We start from the raw sequence: 19,949 nt of genomic DNA on the forward strand, positions 1-19,949 counted from the left end.
ATAAATTGCTGTGGGTTTCGAGTCATATGTAGGTCAGACCAGGTAAGGACAGCAGATTTTATTTCCCTAAAGGACATTAGTGAACCAGATGGGTTTTTAACAACAACTAATAATGGTTTTCACGGTCATCATTAGATTTTAAATTCCTGATTTTTAATGAATTCAAATTTTCCAATTTGCCATGGTGGGAATCAAACCCGGGTCCCCAGAATATTGTCCAGGGTCTCTGAATTACCACTCTAGTCATAATGCACTGCCTGCCTCAATTTTACTAATTGGACTGCCCTCTCATTGCCTTGCTGAGGCTGTCAGTTTTAAAAAGGATTGGGTATTAGTCTAGAATTTTCCTAATCGGTACAGCCCAGCTACTCACTTAATTAATGTGCTGAATCCCCAACCATGGGATTTTTCCAATCCCCTTTTCATATGAGAGGTAATTCTGAGACACGGTGCTTCTAGCAGAGGACAATGGTCAGATAATGGATGTACAGATTTTCAGCTTGCTGGCTGTTTCATCTCATCTCATTGCTGATTAAGACTGTAAAATATTTTAGATGTTTCCATCTGTAAACCTAGAGAAGGAATAGGACAAATAAAATAGTTCTGCAGTATGGAAGTACTGAGTAGTCTGTCAATAAAAGCATTCGGGGCATATAGAGGTGTGAGGGGTACAAATCTAAAGAAGGGTGACCTGTTTCACTCTGTGGAGTAATTCACCTTTCATTTGGTCCTCACCAGCACCCAGCTCTCACCTGTGGCTCCAACTATTTGTTCGCATGCGACAACGGCAACATCCTGGCAAACTGTGTCGACAGGCGGACAGGTCAACAGACCATACAGTCTTTAAGTTCAATGGCATTGAGGGAGTAATGAAGCAGCAGGTGAGGATACACTAGACGTTGTAGATGGAACCCTGAAAACAGATAACTCAGCCCTTAGGATCTTTCTTTCACTGGAGATACAAGAATGGCAAAAAATAGATAAAGAGGCACTCGAAACTTTGGCTGTATTTAAAGTTGATATGCAACCAGAGTCAGATGTGATCCATTTAAGGATGCTGAGGCAATTAACTGGAAATTGTGAAGGCACTGACTATAATCCTCCAATCCTCCTTCGAAACATGGGTGGTGTCCACTATCTGGGTGAAGAAATTTCTCGCTATCACTGTCCTAAATGAGGTCAGCATGGTGGGGCAGTTGTCAGCACTGCTGCCTCACGGTGCCGAGGTCCCAGGTTCAATCCCGGTTCTGGGTCACTGTCCGTGTGGAGTTGCACATTCTCCTTGTTTTTGCGTGGGTTTCGCCCCCACAACCCAAAGATGTGCAGGGTAGGGTGGATTTGCCACGCTAAATTGCTCCTTAATTGGAAGAAATTAATTGGGCATTCTAAAAATGGAAAAAAAAACTCTATCCTAAATGGTCTCCCCTGTATCTTCAGACTGTGACCCCTGGCTCGGGAGACCCCCATCATTGGGAACATCCTTCTTGCATCTAGCCTGTCTAGTCCTGTTCGAATTTTATAGGTTTCTATGAAATCCCGCTCATACTTCTGAACTTCAGCGAATACAATCCAAACCGATTCAATCTTTCCTCATATGTCAGTCCCGCCATCCCAGGAATCAATCTGGTAAACCTTCCCTGCACTCCCTCGACAGCAAGAATATCTTTCCTCAGATAAGGAGACCAAAACTTCATCCAATATTCCAGGCATGGTGTCACCAAGGCACTGTATAATTCCAGCAAGACATCCCTGCTCCTGTACTCGAATCCTCTTGTAATGAAGGCCTTCTTTACTGCCGGCTGTACCTGTATGCTTACCTTCAGTGACTGGTGTACGAGGACACCCAGCCTTGTTGCACATTCCACTCTCCTAATTTATGGCCGTTCAGATAATATTCTGCCTTTTGGATAACCTCGGATAACCTTGCATTTCTCCAAATTATACCTCATCTGCCATTGATTTGCTGACTTGCTCAACTTGTCCAGATGACACTGAAGGATGTCTGCATCTTCCTCATAGCTCACCCCGCCACCCAACTTGATATCATCTGGAAATTTGGAGATATTATATTTTGTTCCCTCATCTAAATTATTAATATATATTGTGAATAGCTGGGATCTTAGCACCGACCCCTGCCGTACCCCTCTAGTCACTGCCAGACAATTTTAAAAGACCTCTTTATTCCTACTCTTTGTTTCCTGTCTGCCAACCAGTTTTCTATCCATCTCAATACATTACCCCTAATCCCATGCACTTTAATTTTACACTGGTGTCAAAAGCCAGCTAAAAATCCAAATATACCACATTTACTGGCTTCCCCTCATCAACTCTACCAGTTATATTGTCAAAGAACTCGATTAGATTTGTCAAGCATAATTTCCCCTTCATAAATCCATGCTGACTCTGATTGATCCTGCCACTGTTTTCCAAGTACTCTGCTATAAAATCTTTGATAATAGATTCCAGAATTTTCCCCACTACCGACATCAGGCTTGCTGGCCTATAATTCCCCGTGTACTCTCTACCTCCCTTTTTAATAGAGGAGTTACATTAACTACCCTCAAATGTAGGAACTGTTCCAGAGTCTATAGAATCCTGGAAGATGACCACCAATGTATCCACTATTTCTAGAACCACTTCCTTCAATACTCTTGGATTTAGATTATCAGGCCCTGCGGATTTATCAGCCTTTAATCCCATCAATTTCTCCAACACCATTTAAGGGCAGCACGGTAGCATTGTGGAAAGCACAATGGCTTCACATCTCCAGGGTCCCAGGTTCGATTCCGGCTTGGGTCACTGTCTGTGCGGAGTCTGCACATCCTCCCCGTGTGTGCGTGGGTTTCCTCTGGGTGCTCCGGTTTCCTCCCACAGTCCAAAGATGTGCAGGTTAGGTGGATTGGCCATGATAAATTGCCCTTAGTGTCCAAAATTGCCCTTAGTGTTGGGTGGGGTTACTGGGTTATTGGGATAGGGGGAGGTGTTGACCTTGGGTTGGGTGCTCTTTCCAAGAGCCGGTGCAGACTCGATGGGCTGAATGGTCTCCTTCTGCACTGTACATTCTATGATATGACTAAATGATATAATTTAGGACTAGAGGCATGAAACCTATGGTGGGCCATTATATCACATTGGTTCAGCCTGAGCTGGAGTATTGAAAACTAGATAACATTGATTTGAAGTGATGGGCAAAAGAATAAAATTAAAAAACATAGGCAAAGTGAGGAAGAAAAATATTTTAAGCAGCAAGTGGTTACGATCAAAGAGTGTGATGAAAACAGAGTCAATATAGTCTTCAAAAATAAATTGGATAATCATCTGGAAGGAAATGTTTTGCATGCCTACAGGTAAAGGGTGGGGTGTGGGAGCAGCTAAGTTGTTCTTACAAAGAGCTAGCACAGGTTTGATGGACTGAATGTCTTCTCCTGTTCTGTAACCAATCTATGATGTGCTTTATGGTACCATGACAAGATTATGTTAATGTTGGGGCTTCAAGAAGGTTCTTAAAATTAAAAGACAATGTAGGCACCTGGACAACAAAAGGTACTTCTAAATCTCCTTTATGAAACAGACAACTCAATGAAACCAATAAGTGGTTCTGCCCAGCCTTTTCAGGTGGTTCACGTTGGAATACTCAGATATTGGAGTAGGTATTCTGCTGAAAAAGGCTTTTTTTTTTGTAATAAATCCATTTCCAGCTTATTCATAATGCTGAACCATTTTACCACTCAACAAATGGTATTAATGCAATTTTTAAACTCATCTATGTACTCAAACAGTGCCTGATATTTTTCATGGCAGATTTTACATTCATCATTTGAGTTGGAATTTGAGCACATAAATCACTTCTGAAAACAAATGTAATTGTGAGTTTAATTAGTGTGCAGATTGCCAATTGTGCCCAGAGCAGGAACTGTACCCCACTGTGTTGCATGAAATGTTCCTAATTATTCATTCAATAACTGAAATCTCACCCATCCAAGAATGACAAAGTAAATTTCAGATTTAAAACCAGAAAATGCTTGAATTATTCAGCAGCATCTGTGGAGAGACAAACAGAACTGAGGTCAGGTTTGTCGAAGTGTTGGGTACCCAAAGACTGGTGATCAAGGATTTGTCACAACAATAGCTTATTCACGAGTTCAGCAGCTACTCCATGCTTGTTCCCGCCGCGCTTCTGTCATGTGATCCCTTAAGTAAGCGGGTCATCATGCAACGACTCGGTCTACATCTTCCCCGTTTAAATTGGGCAACCACCGGTACTGAGATGCAGCAATGCGCGAACACCAATTGTATCCAAACTATTTTCTAATGCAAATTGAATAGGCGAACAGTACATAACTGTTTACATGGATGAGACATGATTTGAGCTGAAGCAGTTGGTGTAGAGCTTATCTTGTCTCCTTTTTTTCCTGCACCCTCCCCGTTTAGTCGTGAAAGACGAAGACCTTGGGCAGGATTCTCCAGTTCGCTAGTCGCGTTTTCCTGGGAAGTGTGCCCTCGCCGGCAACGGGATTCACCATTCCTGCTATCTGCCAATGGGATTTACCATTGTGGCCACCCTATAGTTCCGGGAAACCCGCGGACATGGGTGTGCTACCAGAGCGATGGAGAATCCTGCTGACGGAGAATCCCGCCCTTGGGCTTTGTTTGGTCATACTCATTATACCTGTGCTCTAGATATTGTCAGGATAGTGTCCTCAGAATTGCCGACCTCGGGCATTCCATTGGTGTGTCCAGTGGGTGCACGGCTTGTTGCATAGGCCTCTGGAAGGTTTTCCATTTCCACTGATGTCGCTTGAATGGCTGGAGTACTGTGGCTTCTGCTGGCCCTGCTTTTGATACTTGTAATGGGTGTAGCTGTGGTAGTTAATGCATAATGGGTACCATCCAAGGTTACCATGCAACTGTTCGACTACAAGGCAAAGCTGTGTATCACCGTCAGCTTGTCATGATCCTGTGTGCTCTGGATCTTGACCATCTGACCAGGTGTCAGAGGGCTGGGCCTGTGAGCATTGTCATCATAATGCATGTTCCCCCTTAATAGGGGCTGGTTTAGCTCACTCAGCTAAATCGCTGGCTTTTAAAGCAGACCAAGCAGGCCAGCAGCACGGTTCGATTCCCGTACCAGCCTCCCCGGACAGGCGCCGGAATGTGGCTACTAGGGGCTTTTCACAGTAACTTCATTGAAGCCTACTCATGACAATAAGCAATTTTCATTTCATAATCGCCATTTCACTCACATTGGTTTCAAGTTTGCGCTGCAAAAGATCTTTGGCAGTCGGAATTGTAGTCCTGGTGCACCTGGAAAATATTCAGTGTTGACGAGGGCAGACCCTGTTGTGACATGTTTCATTGGCTGAGGAGTGCAGCATAGTCATCTGGCTGATCCCTCTCTCGAGGATGCTTAGCTGACCAGACCACCGTCAAACCATTGGATTGTGGGTATAGGGGTCAGCTCGTGATATGCTCAAAGTCTCGTGGGCGCGATTCTCCGTTGCCCACGACGGGTCGGAGAATAGCGGGAGGGCGTCCCCGACATTTTTCCTGCCCTCCCGCTATTCTCCCCCCCCCCCACCACGTACGCCCCACGAAACGAATCGCTGCTCGCCGTTTTTTTACAGCGAACAGCGATTCTCCCCAGGCCGATGGGCCGCGTTCCCAGGCCTTTACGGCCGTTTTTACGGCAGCAAACACACCTGCTTGCTGCCGTCGTAAAAACGGCTGCAACATTCCCGTTCTGGGCATCCAGGGCATCCAGGGCCCCGATTGGATTGGCAGTACCGATCGTGGGCAGTGCGTCCGTAACGGACGCACTCTTTCTCCCTCCGCCGCCCCGCAGGATCAGTCCACGGGGCGGCCGAGGGAGATGACGGCCCCGCGCATACGCGGGTTGGAGCCGTCCAATCCGCGCATGCACGGCTGACCTGACGTCATGTGTGCGTCAGCCGGCGTGACGCTTGGCGCGCGGACTTAGCGACGGTCGCTAAGGCCGCTATGCCGTGGTTCACGGGGCCCCGCTGCTAGCCCCGCCCGGGGGGGAGAATCGGGTCCCGGAGGGGGTGCGGAGGCTGCCGTGAAACATGGCCAGTTTCACGGCAGCCTTTACGACTCGCCGCATTTGCGGAGAATCGCGCCCCATGTGTGTAAAGTTTCTAATTTCAGTGGAGATGACTTGATGAATGTTGTTTGTCATGAGTCTCTGGGGGATGTCACGTGTGTAACATGTCTTTTGAGCTTGATGATGACTGAGTTACACATCGGGCTGGATCCTCCATCTCGCCGCGCCGGCTGGTCAATGGGGTTTCCCATTGTGGGGCTGCCCCATGCAGTTGCTGGCAAAACGTAGTATCCCGCCGGTGGAGAATCTAGCCCACCATGTTCAGCACGTAGTCAAGTTCAAACCAGCCAGAATACAGGTCGACTAAGACCAGATGTTGTTTACCATTACATTCAAATATTTCAGCTGCTGTGAATGACCAAGAGAGGTGCAGCAATTGTTTTATTTGATGCAGTTTGAGTGCATTGCATAGTCCACATCTCAAAACTTCCCTCTCCATGATCGGCGTACATGCAGGGTAGTGATTCCCTGGCCCCCTATTTAGTTGCTTCCAACCCAGGGTCCCCTTGGTGAAGTTGCTGGGTGTCGTACCTCTGAGAAGAAGTAGGAATGACAAATTATTGGCCCTGAAGTATCAATTCATCTCTGATGGCGAATTATGTGCGAAGCTCAGAGGGAAATTATGTTGAGGACTCAGGCAGCCCTTCATGGTAATATTGTGCAATTGTCTGCATGTGATGTCCACCTGTGAGGCATCTTTGAGTTCCTGGATTCATCATGAGGACTGAACCTCTATTGTCATGATTTCTAAGTCTTCCTCACGATCTGCGTGGTCTGTACTGGGGAGAGGCTTTAGAAAGGGAATCAGCATGGTCACACAGTGGGTCGCACTGTTGCTTCACAGCTCCAGAATCCCAGCTTCGATTTCCGGTTTGGGTCACTGTCAGTATGGATTCTGCATGTTCTCCCTGTGTCTGTGTGGGTTTCCTCCGGGTGCTTCGTTTTCCTCCCACAAGTACTGAAAGACGTGCTTGTTAGGCAATGTGGAGATTCTGAATTCTCCCTCAGTGTACCCGAACAGGTGCCTGAATGTGGTGACTACGGGACTTTTCACAGTAACTTCATTGTAGTGTTAATATAAGCCTACTTGTGACAATAAAGATTATTATATTATTATTATTAGCCAGGGACAACTCACTACCTTATTTGTAGACAATATTGAGAATGTAGCATTGTAGCTTTAGCATCATACACTGCATCTGTGCAGACGCAGTGTGAAGTGTTTTTTTAAGGGTAGTTATAAGTGGCTGATGATCTCTTTCAACAATTTGCAGGGCGAATATAGATGAAGTCATGGAATTTCTGACAGGCGATGATGAGAGCGAGGAGTTCCCTTTCGATCTGAGCATAATGAGTCTCAGTGCCATTGAGGGCCCTTGATGCAAATGCAACAAGTCTTCTATTTTGGATGCAGATTGAGCCAAGTCCGTGCTGAGAGGCATCTGCTGATGTGGGTACAGGTGCTCGAACATCAAATCATTGTAATACTGGTGGGGTTGGGAGTACCTCTTTGAGTCAATTGAAGATCACTGTGTGGTGCTCTTGACAACACCATTCAACATCCTGGTGGAGGAGCTGAAAAAGTAGTCCAGTGACCTCAATGTAACAGGGGATGAACTGATCAAAGCAAGGAAACGCTGGAAAGAGTGCTTGTCTACGGTAATGGCCATTTTTCATATAGCCATTGTCTTGTTTGGATCTGGCTTCACACCTGCGGATGTGAGTAGCTGACTCGCATGGGGAACCTTGACTCTCAACCTGCTTTTTAGCAGGGGTTTTTTTTGTAAATATATTTATTGAATTTCATAAACAAACATGAAGCACATTACCCTTCAACAAATGGACAAAGAATAGAAATACAAAGTCAAAAAGTTATATATACATCCATCTTTACAACTGTAACAAACAAATTAACCCCTCTGGAAACTACTCCCCACCACCCACCCCCCACAACCTCCAACAGTTGACTGTGCCTAGATCCTTAAAAAATGATGGGTGCGATTCTCCGACCCCAACGCCGGGTGGGAGAATCGCGGGAGGGCCGGGCGAATCACGCCACGCCGCCCTGGCACCCCCCGCGATTCTCCCACCCCCACCCGAAATGGTGTGTCGCGTTTTGCGACAGGCTGCTCGGAGAATCGCCGCTCGCCATTTCTAACGGCAACCGCTGATTCTCCGGCCCAGATGTGCCGAGCTGCCTGCTGAACCCGACCGGTTCACGCCGGCGCCAACCACACCTGGTCGCTGCCGGCGTGAACATCACGCGACAGCTGCATGTAGGGCCTGTGGGGGGCAGAGGGAGGATCGAGCACCACAGGCGTGCTCAGGAGGTGTCTGGCCCGCGGTCGGTGCCCACCAATCGTTGGGCCGGCGTCTCTAAAAGACGCACTCTTTTTCCTCCAAAGCCCCGCAGGATCAAGCCACCATGTCTTGCAGGGCAGCGGAGGGGAAGACGGCAACTGAGCATGCGCGGGTTGGCGCCGGCCTACCTGCGCATGCGCGGCTGATGTCACTTAGGCGCCATCGGCCGCGTCATTCCGGTTGCGCCGCTTTGACGCAAGCATCAAGGCCTGGAGCACAAAATTCACGCGCCGCCGCTCCTAGCCCCCTGGGGGGGGGGGGGGGAAGAGAGAATAGGGAGCGAGGAGCGGCCTCCGACGTCGGAGTGAAACACTCCGGTTTTCACTCCGGCGTCGGCTGTTTGTCTCCCTTTGGGACAATTGCGCCCAAGATAAATGGTTGCCAGCTCCGGTAGAATTTCCCACTGATATCCTGAATTTCTTAATTTTCTCCTAGTGTAGAAATGACATTCAGCAGGGTTAATCTTCATCCGTAAGTTCCTGACCCTGACGAGGATGAGAAGAAAAATGTGCATCATGTTCTTGTATAGCACTGCCCCAGACAAGGATATCATCAGCAGTTATTTCATAGGAAAAGAGTCATCCTGAATCATAGAAACCCTACACTACAGAAGGAGGCCATTTGGCCCATCGAGTTTGCACCAAACTTCCAAAAGAGCACCCTACCTAGGCCCACACCCCCACCCTATCCCTGTAACCCAGTAACCCAACCCAACCTTTTTGGATGCTGAGGGACAATGCTATCCTGGCCAATATACCTACCTTGCACATATTTGGACTGTGGGAAGAAACCGGAGCATCCAAAGGAAACTCAATGGATCCAAGGAGAATGTACAAACGCCACACAGTCACCCAAGGCTAGAATTGAACCCGGAACCCTTGCGCTGTGAGGCAGCAGTGCTAAACACTGTGTCACCATGCTGCCCTCAATCATTAGCTCCATTCTCTCTCCACAGATGCTGCCAGACCTTCTGAGATTATCCAGCATTTTCTGTTTGTGTTTCAGATTCCAGAATCCGCAGTATTTGCTTTTATCTGAATGATTTCAGAGGATTGGCCAGCAAAGAGTTGCACCTTGCATCGTTGGAAGAGCTTGCTACTAGTGGAGATCCCATAGGGCACAGAAAGTAAACAATATCTGCTTACCAGAGACATGAGTGGTGTAAGATTTGAAGATTCCACATCTAGCGGGATCTGCCAGAACCTACATTTCGCAATCAGCATGGTGAAAACCTTGGGCTGGATTCTCCGATTCGGAGACTATTTCTCCACATCTGGGGCAGGATTCTCCCCTACCCGGCGGGGCAGGGGGGGTCCCAGCGTAGCAGAGTGGCGCCAACCACTCCAGCGTCGGGCCTCCCCAAATGTGAGGAATTCTATGCACCTTTAGGGGCCAAGCCCTCACATTGAGGGGCTAGGCCCGCGCTGGAGTGGTTGGCGCCACGCCAACTGGCGCCAAAACCGGCACCAACGGCCTTTGATGGCCGCTGGCCGGCATCGGGGCTGGTCGAAAGGCCATCGCCGGTTTGCACATGCGCCGGTGCGTCAGCTGCCGCTGACGTCACCACCGGCACATGCGCGGTAGGGGGGTTCTCTTCCGCCTCCGCCATGGTGGAGGCGGCAGAAAAAAAAGAGTGCCCCCACGGCACTGGCCTGCCCGCCAATCGGTGGGCCCCGATCGCGGGCCTGGCCACCGTGGGGGCACCCCCCCGGGGTCCGATCGCCCCGCGCCCCCCCAGGACCCCGGGAGCCCGCTCGCGCCGCCAGTCCCACCGCCACCAGAGGTGGTTGAAACCACGGCTGCGGGATAGGCCTCTCAGCGGCGGGACTTCGGCGTGGCGTGATTCCCACCCCCACCAATTGCCGGGTGCCGGAGAATTCCGGCCACGGTGGGGGCGGGATTTTCGCTAGCCGCGGGTGATTCTCCGACCCTGCGGGGGGTCGGAGAATTTTGCCCCTGGAGTGGGAACAGTGGTGTTTTACCCCCACGAAAACTGCTGCAAAACGGCCACCGATACCCCGTTTTGCTGGGGCTAGCAGGGCGACAAAGTAGAGCACCCGGCTCTAGCGGCCGATACGGCCCGGAGAGTTGCCGAGTCCATGGCCGTGCATACACATGGCGGTGGCCTACAGCGGCCACGCCGTGCTCCATGGTGGAGGCCGTTCACGGATCTGGGCCCCGAGATAGTTTCCCTCTTTGGTCGACTTGCGTGCCCAGGACCGCACCACCACAGTGCCCCCTGCCATGAATAATGACCCCCCTGCCTGTGAATCGTGTCCCACGATTGTGGCGGCACTGGAGTGAATCCACAGCCGTCATGCTTAGTTCCTGACAGATGAGACCATGTGTTCCGCACTGTCGGGAACTCGGCCAGTCAGGTGCAGAGCATCAGTGGAAATGGGAGCAGATGTTCTCAGGGAAATGCACAACAGTAATGTCGGGGATTTTTTAAGGGGCACTTGCTGCGAGTGCTGGATAGTTTTGTCCCACTGAGACAAGGAAGGAATGGTAAGGTAAATGAGCCTTGGATAACAAAAGAAGTGGAGCTTCTCGTCAAGTGGAAGAAGGAAGCTTATGTAAGGTTGAGGAAGCAAGGATCTGGCACGGCTCCAGAGGATTACAAAGTAGCCAGGAAGGAACTCAAAAGGTAGCTAGGAAGGACTTAGGAGAGCATGAAGGACTTAGAAGTGGGAATGAAAAAGCCCTGACAGGAAAGATTAAGGAAAACTCCAAGGCGTTCTACACTTATGTGAGAAATAAGAGAATGATCAGAGTGAGAGTGAGGCTGATCAGGGATAGTGGAGGGAACTTGTGCCCAGAGTCTGAAGACGTAGGGGCGGCCCGAAATGAATACTTTGCTTCAGTATTGGCTAGAGAGAGGGACTTTTGCTCTTGAGAACAGCGTGAACCAGGTTAATAGGCTCGAACAGGTTGATATTAAGAAGGAGGATGTGCTGGAAATTTTGAAAAGCATCATAGCACATAGAACATACAATACAGAAGGAGGCCATTTGGCCCATTGAGTCTGCACTGACCCTTCACTTAAGCCTTCACTTCCACCCTATCCCCATAACCCAATAACACCTCCTAACCTTTTTTGTTTGGACACTAAGGGCAATATAGCATGGCCAATCCATCTAACCTGCTCGTCTTTGGACTGTGGGAGGAAACCGGATCACTCGGAGGAAACCCACGCAGACATGGGGAGAACGTGCAGACTCCGTACAGACAATGACCCAGTGGCGAATCGAACCTGGTCCCTGGCGCTGTGAAGCCACAGTGCTAGCCACTTGTGCTACCGTGCTGCCCTATCAGTATAGATAAGTCCCCTGGGCCAGACGGGATATAATCAAGGTTACTACGGGAAGCGAGAAGAGATTGCTGCAACATTGACGACGGTCTTTGCATTTTACTCTCCACTGGAATAGTACCGGATGATTGGAGGGAGGCGAATGTTGTTCCCCTGTTCAAGAAAGAGAATAGGGAAATCCCTGGGAATTATAGACCGTTTTGCAGCAGTTTTTGTGGGGTAAAACACCACTGTTCCCGCTCCAGATGTGGGGAAATAGTCTCTGAATCGGAGAAACCAGTCCGTTTTACGTATTTGGTGAGCAAAATCCTGGAAAGGATTCTAGGAGATAGGATTTATGATTATATAGAAAAACATAGTTTGATTAAAGATAGTCAGCATGGCTTTGTGAGGGGCTGGTCATGCCCCACAAGCCTCGTTGAATTCTTTGAGGATGTGACGAGACACATTGATAAAGGTCGGGCAGTGGATGTGGTGCTTATGGATTTCAGTAAGGCATTTGATAAGATTCCCCATAGTAGGTTCATTCAGAAAGTTAGGGGGCATGGGATACAGGGAAATTTGGCTGTCTGGATACAGAATTGGCTGGCCGAAAGAAGACAGCAAGTGGTAGTGGATGAAAGTATTCCGCCTGGAGGTTGGTGACCAGTGGTGTCCTGCAGGGATTTGTTCTGGGACCTCTGCTCTTTGTGGTTTTTATAAATGACTTGGAGAGCACGGTTGCACAGTGGTTAGCACTGCTGCCTCACAGCACCGAGGTCCCAGGTTCGACCCCGGCTCTGGGTCACTGTCCGTTTGAGTTTGCACATTCTCCCCGTGTTTGAGTGGGTATCGCCCCCACAACCCAAAGATGTAGAGGGTAGGTAGATTGGCCATGCTAAATTGCCCCTTAATTGACAAAAAATGAATTGGGTACTTTAAATTTTTTTAAAAAATAAATGACTTGGATAAGGAAGGGGAACAAAGGGCGAGTAAGTTTGCCAATGACACGAAGGTTGGTGGAGTTGTAGATAGTGTTGAGGGACGGTTGCAGGTTACAACAGGACACTGACAGGATGCAGAGCTGGGCTGAGAAGTGGCAGATGGAGTTCAACCTTGATAAATACGAAGTGATTCATTTTGGAAGATCAAATTTGATTGCTGAATACAGGCAACCTTCTTGGAAATGTGGAGGAACAGAGGGATCGTCACGTACATAATCCCTCAAAGTTGCCACCTAGTTGATGGTGTTGTTAAGGAGGCGTATGGTGTGTTGGCTTTCATTAACAGGGGGTTTGAGTTTAAGAGCCGCAAGGTTTTGCTGCAGCTTTATAAAACCCTGGTTAGACCACACTTGGAATCCTGTGTCCAGTTCTGGTCGTCTCATTATAGGAAGGATGTGGATGCTTTGGAGAGGGTACAGAGGAGATTTACCAGGATGCTGCCTGGAGGTCATGTCTTATGAAGAAAGATTGAGGGAGCTTGGGCGTTTCTCACTGGAGCAAAGAAGGAATAGAGGCTACTTGATAGAGGTGTACAAGGCGATGAAAGGCATGGATAAAGTGGATAGTCAGAGACTTTCCCCCAGGGTGGAAATGGCTGTCACGAGGGGACATAATTTTAAGGTGATTGGAGGAAGGTATAGGGGAGACGTCAGAGGTAGGTTCTTCACACAGAGAGTGGTGGGTGTGTGGAATGCACTGCCAGCAGAGGTGGTAGAGTCAGAGTCATTGGGGACATTTAAGGGACTCTTGACAGGCACATGGACAGCAGTAAATTAAAGGGGTGTAGGTTAGGTTGATCTCAGATTCGGATAAGTGGTCAGCACAACATTATGGGCCGAAGGGCCAGTACTGTGCTGTACTGTTCGATGTTCTATGTAACCTGAAGAGTGGTGATCCTCGGGTTAAACCAACACCAGTCATCTCTCCCCCTCAATGGGGAAAGCAGCCAATGGTCATCTGGGACTATGGCTACTTTACCTTACCTTACCTCTTCATCAAGATGGATGAGCCCCAGTGTGATGTCATTATGTTCTGGTCAACCATATGGAAATTGAAGCTCTCCTGTGTTCAGTGGAGAGTAGCAACACCTTCAGTGAGGATGGTTTGTCCTCCACAGGCCACATGGTCCACCTGGGTATTGTGTCCAGTGCTTCATATGGGTCCAGTTCGCGTCACGTTCTGTTTACACTTTTCTCCAGTGTCTATCTTTGCCTTCAGTCTTGCGTTGTTGCAAATAATGCTTCAGGTGCTGAAGATCTCATCTTTTTCTGTGACAGTGTTGACATTCTCAAAGTAGACTTATTGGAAGTTCTGTAGTTTGGTTCCCCTGGCTGAGTTCCAATTCATTCACTTTACCGATGCCTTTAACCTTGGACTGACCAACTGCAATGTGGTTCTTGTCAAAAGAAAGCTGCTGTGAGTTTGATCTGCAGAATTGTGTGAAGTGATTCCAGTGCCCACATGTGTTGCAGCATCAGCAGATGCCTCACCTGCTGCTCTGTTCTGAAGTTGATGGCTACCGCAGTCAGAGCAACATGCCATGTATGCCGAAAATCTCGGTTTTCTACCGAAGCTCCTTGCTGCTTTTTTCACGTTGTTTTTTTTTGCATGCAGATGCTAATGGCTGTTTGTTGCGTTAAATCTTTCTCCTGGTGCAGCTGCTTGCAGACATGGTTGCTGTGGACCCGACATGCTATTTGATCCTTGACGAACCCACCAATCAGGGTTCCAAAAGCACATTGTTGCTGTGTATGATTGTATTGATTTGTCAGATCTTTGATGTACAGAGTTAATCACCAAGTTTGAAAAGGAGTGGCGTATGTATTACGTTGCACCTTTTTTGATTTATCTGATAATCCAGCAACGTAATACATACGCCACTCCTTTCCAAACTTGGCCCCGTCATCTGCAATATTTGTATCATAAATGAACGGGTTGATGCGCTGATGTCTTTCTGCCATAGTGCCAACTCCTAACAGCATGTAGTTGTGGAGGATTGCCGAAGATTGCTGACTAAATAAAACTAAGCAACAATGATAATAACATGGGATGCAGGACACGATGATAAGGTGGATTCAAAATTGATTTAGGTGTAGGATGTGGTGACATGCCTGTAAACAATTTTGTAGATAGTTGGTGGTGCGGCCTCCAACCAGCAGATGGCGATACAGACCCACCATGCAGTCTGGAGACAGTGGTCATGTGACAAGGCACTCACATATAAGTGAGGGCAGATCCGGTGATCCTGAGATGATTATAAGACGTACATGAGGACAGTCGTGCATTGGGGTAGTTCTAGAAGAGTATAAAGAAACTCCATGATAATTTGCTCTGTATTAGCTCGGTACCTCACCAGATCTGATTTGATAAAGATCCTGGTTTGGACAAGTCACAAGCAGTTCTGTGGATTCCTTGCCAGACATCGAACACTGAACACAACATAGGAGACAGCATGTGATGACAGATGGCTGCTTTAGTGACTGGAAGCCAGTGTCCAGTGACATACCAAAGGGAACCGTGCTGGGTCCCCTATTTGTCATTTATATAAAATATATAGATGAGTGCCAATGACATTGCAACGCGCACGGCGCGCGACACGCTTATGTCGTTTCTGAGGGGGTAGAGCATGGCTAACCGGCGCCAAAGCGGCACCGGCTCCGATTTGGGCATCAGAGTCAATTCTATCACCTGATTGCCGATTACGGTATCGGCGTCAGGGAACGGAGAATCCTGCCCGAGACATTTTGGAGGAGGTTTGAAATCATTACAGGCCTGTGCAAAGTTAAAGAGAAACCTCCCTGTTGGCAACAGGATCAAGAAGCAGAAGGCACCAATTTAAGGTGATTGGCAATAATACCAATGAGAAAAATTTACACGGTGAGGATTTAGAATCTGGTATGCACAATCTAGTGGAGGCTGCTTCAAATGAATTGGATAATTATCTGAAGAGAAAAAATGCAGAGCTATGGGAAAGCATGGGGGAATGGGACGAGGTGAGTTGCTCTTGCAGAGATTTTGCATTGAAACAAAGGGCTGAATGTCCACCTTCTTTGCTGTAACGCTTCTATGATTCCATGCTTCCGTGGAGCAGCATGGTGGCGCAGTGGTTAGCACTGCTGCCTCTCGACACCGAGGATCCGGGTTCGATACCGGCCCTGGGTCACTGTCCGTGTGGAGTTTGCACATTCAACCCGTGTCTGCGTGGGTCCCACCCCCACAGCCCAAAAACGTGCAGGGTATGTGGATTGGCCATGCTCAATTGCCCTTAATTGGAAAAATAAAAAGAATACTCTAAACTTATATGAAAAAAATGATTCCATGATTCCATGATTTGAAATCAGCCAAATGTGCTTCATACTTGAACCCTTCGTATTCTAATATTAGCATGCTAGAATGTTTATATATTACATACATTTGACGGCACTCTAAGTTGTGACTTGTATTCATTACTGTGGAACAGCTTGTAGCTCTTGCAATGCAGTAATTGTATTTGATGGTCATGATGGGCTTCCCTCTATTTTGGTTAGGTCAAATGCAGATTGGATGACTGCTTTGCCGAGCATCACTTTTTGATGTACACTGAATTTCTGGTTGCCTGTCATTTTAATGCTTCCACACTGACCGTCATTCTGACGCCGGTGTGCCATGCTCTACCACTCGGAAATGGCATAAGAGTGTCGCATGCCATGTGCCGTTGCAATGTCGTTGGTGCGTTGTTGCCAGGCTCTCCCGCAATGCTCCGCCCCCGAGTTCTCGATGGCATGGGACGTGCAGTCAGGAACCCGGCATGGCAGCTGCGGACTGTGTCCAGCGCCACCTCACTCGGCCACGATTTGTCCCACTGGCTTGGGGGTATTCCGCGAGGGATGGGAGACTGGGGGGGTGGGTGGCCAGGGAATGGCCACGGAGTGGCCTGTGGGGTTGCGGATGCCGAGTCGGGTCCGCGCACAGCCGGCGCCATGTTGTGCGGCGCGACAGCTGCAGGTCAGCCGTGCACATGTTCGGCTAGAGACTCGGCCATGCTCTAGCTGTTTTCGACATGGGAGCTGAAGTTTCACCAGACGCCCGTCCCTGAATCGGTGAGGGGTTGATGCCAATTGTTTTGTCGTAAACCTCCCACTAATTCTCCACTCAAGCCGGCACGTAGCCACTGAAACGGAGAATCCAGCCCCTCTTCCCCGAGACCAGACCCAACTTCTTCCAACTTACATCCATCCACGCAACAGAAGTTCTTCATTCCTGGAACCATTCTCAAAAATCTTTTCTGCGCCCGCTCTCTTGCCTTCCCAGCCTTCCTAAAGTGCAGTATCCAGAACTGGAAACAATACTGCAGTTGATGCCAAACCAGTGTTTTATCTCAATTTATCATAACTCCCTTGTTTTTGTATTAACTCTTATTCTTGCCAATGAGGGAACAAACACGGGAAGTAGCAGTTTACGGTTGCTAAGACCAGTTTTATTGAGGTAAAGGAAGGGCTGCCTCAGAGGATGAGAGGGACCATTGTATTTTATTGATCAGTTAATGCCTCACTCAAGTTGGGCAACCCATAACCATTCATTGAATCATAGAATCCCTACACTGCAGAAGAAGGCCATTTGGCTCACCTGCAACGAGCCTTCGAAAGACCATCCTACCTTGGCCCAATTCCTGGCCCCAAAGGGCAATATTAGCATGACCAAACTGCCTAACCTGCACATCTTTGGACGGTGGGAGGGAACTGGAGCACCCGGAGGAAATCCACGCAGACACGGGGAGGAAGTGCAAACTGCACATAGACAGTCACTTGAGGTCGGAATTGAACCAGGATCCCTGGTGTCGTGAGGCAGAAATGCTAACCACTGTGCCACCTGAGTCAGTTTTGAGACCCCAATTTCCACCTTCGATTACGGATACATAAAGTTAGGAATCCTGCCATGAAAAGCAGATGATAAATGGGTATCCATGAAACAAAAGGGAAAGATTCTCCAGCTTGGAAGCTGAAACAGCAGGCCCAGGTGTCCTGGCATGCATGGGAATGTATGTAAGTTAGCACTGATTGACTATGAGCTGCACAAGTTCAACATCAACATTGCTGCTCTCTGAGAGACTGATTGGCAATCACTGGATCAATACGTGAGGCCAATTATTCCTTCTACTGGCATGAAAAAGTGAAGATGATCACTGTGAACATCCAGTGATCTTTGTTGTGAACAAGATTGATGCAGGCAATTGAGATGCCTATCGCAGTCTCTGAATGACTCTTATCTCTCTATCTACCAGCAGATAAAGGTTTTGTCTCCATCATCTGTGCTTCTGAACCAACCTTATATGCCAATGCAGGAGACAAAGATCACTTCTAAAAATCCCAAGTTGATATTGTAGTACATCTGCCATAAGAAGAGAAGTTATTTCCCTTGGGGACTCTAATGTCAGAGTTGGATCAGTTTCATGGCAAATGCACTTCAGTCGTCATGGCTATGGTAAGATGAACAAACTTGGCAGCAGTTCCAAAGAACGTTGTGCGAAGTGTAGACTTTAGTTTATAAACACCTTCCAGGGCAGACATTGGCATCAGGTGTCATCCAAGATCAACCACTGGCGCTAACTTGACCTAAACACCAGATGTGATCTGTTCAGCATTCTTTGCACCCGCACCTATCACAGTGCAGACCGTGATTCTGATCACTCACTGTTCAGCAACAGGGTGGATGTGTAACCACGGAAAATACACAAGTTCAAACATAACAACATTCTGCACATCAACGTTGCATGCAGCAGGAATGACGACACCTGTCTTGTGCAGTCCCCTCAACCTGAGGGCTCACCAGATAACACTGATGAAGCTTGGAAGTCTCTGCAATCAATCATCAACAAAACTGCATTAGATACATTTGGCAAAAGAAGAAACGGGACCAAAGTCAGGTTCAAAACCCCCCTTGGCAAAGTGACTCGTGTTAATGAAGCGAACAGCGCAGCCGATCTAGCTTCCCTCTGCTGGATGCTTGCCTTCACTCGAACACCTCGGGTCACTTGTGCATGCACAACTTCAACTTACGCTGACCGCACTGCACATATGCAAATCTCCCCGGAACAGCCAATCAGAAGCTCTGCTCTGCTGCCCTCTGCTGGATGTTTGCCTTCACTCGAACTTCTCGGGTCACTTGCACAGGCACACCTTCAACTTACGCTGACCGCACTGCATGTATGCAAATCTCTCCGGAACAGCCAATCAGAAGCTCTGCTCTGCTGCCCTCTGCTGGATGCTTACCTTCACTCGAACTCCTCGGGTCACTTACGCAGGCACACCTTCAACTTACGCTGACCGCACTGCATGTATGCAAATCTCCCCGGAACAGCCAATCAGAAGCTCTGCTCTGCTGCCCTCTGCTGGATGCTTACCTTCACTCGAACTCCTCGGGTCACTTGCGCAGGCACACCTTCAACTTACGCTGACCGCACTGCACGTATGCAAATCTCCCCGGAACAGCCAATCAGAAGCTCTGCTCTGCTGCCCTCTGCTGGAAACACGGGGAGAACATGCAGATTCCGCACAGTGACCTAAGTTGGGAATCGAACCCAGGTCCCTGGGCTGTGAAACAACACTGCTAACCACTGTGCTACTGTACCACCCTTCCACACAACTGGCAAATACCTACTTCATGTGCGGCACTGTGGCACACCTTGCCTTTCCAGAATCAGCTTGTTCAGCCATCGAGAAAATTCAACAGATAATCTCATCTGATCTCACTAAGTTCTGAGGCCGAGGACCCCATATGCTTTATTAACAATTTTTTCAACCTGCTCTGCTTCCTTCAATGATTTGTGCAAGCTGGTCCTGCACACCCTTCAGAATTGTACCTCCTGTTTTATATTGACCCTCTTTGTTCTTCCACTCTAATCAGGTTCTATTTTGCTATTCTGAGATAAAATATAGTGGAAAATTCATTATGACTTTTATGAGAACTTATTACAGAATAAGGCACTGTTAGGTGTGTTAATCTTCCTGAGGTTTGCTATTTCAGCAGAAAACATGTTGAAAAATTCATTATGATCATTAGTGGATAAGTGAACTTGTTAAGTGGAAATGTAACTGCTGAATTCTGGCAGAATTCTAGCCTCAGTAATATTTGATTTTGCTCTACATGTTCATATTCTATTGGTCCATCAAATCACTCCTTTACAATACATAACTAA

This window comes from Scyliorhinus canicula, chromosome 8 (assembly GCF_902713615.1).
Source record: "Scyliorhinus canicula chromosome 8, sScyCan1.1, whole genome shotgun sequence".
Classification (NCBI taxonomy): domain Eukaryota; kingdom Metazoa; phylum Chordata; class Chondrichthyes; order Carcharhiniformes; family Scyliorhinidae; genus Scyliorhinus; species Scyliorhinus canicula.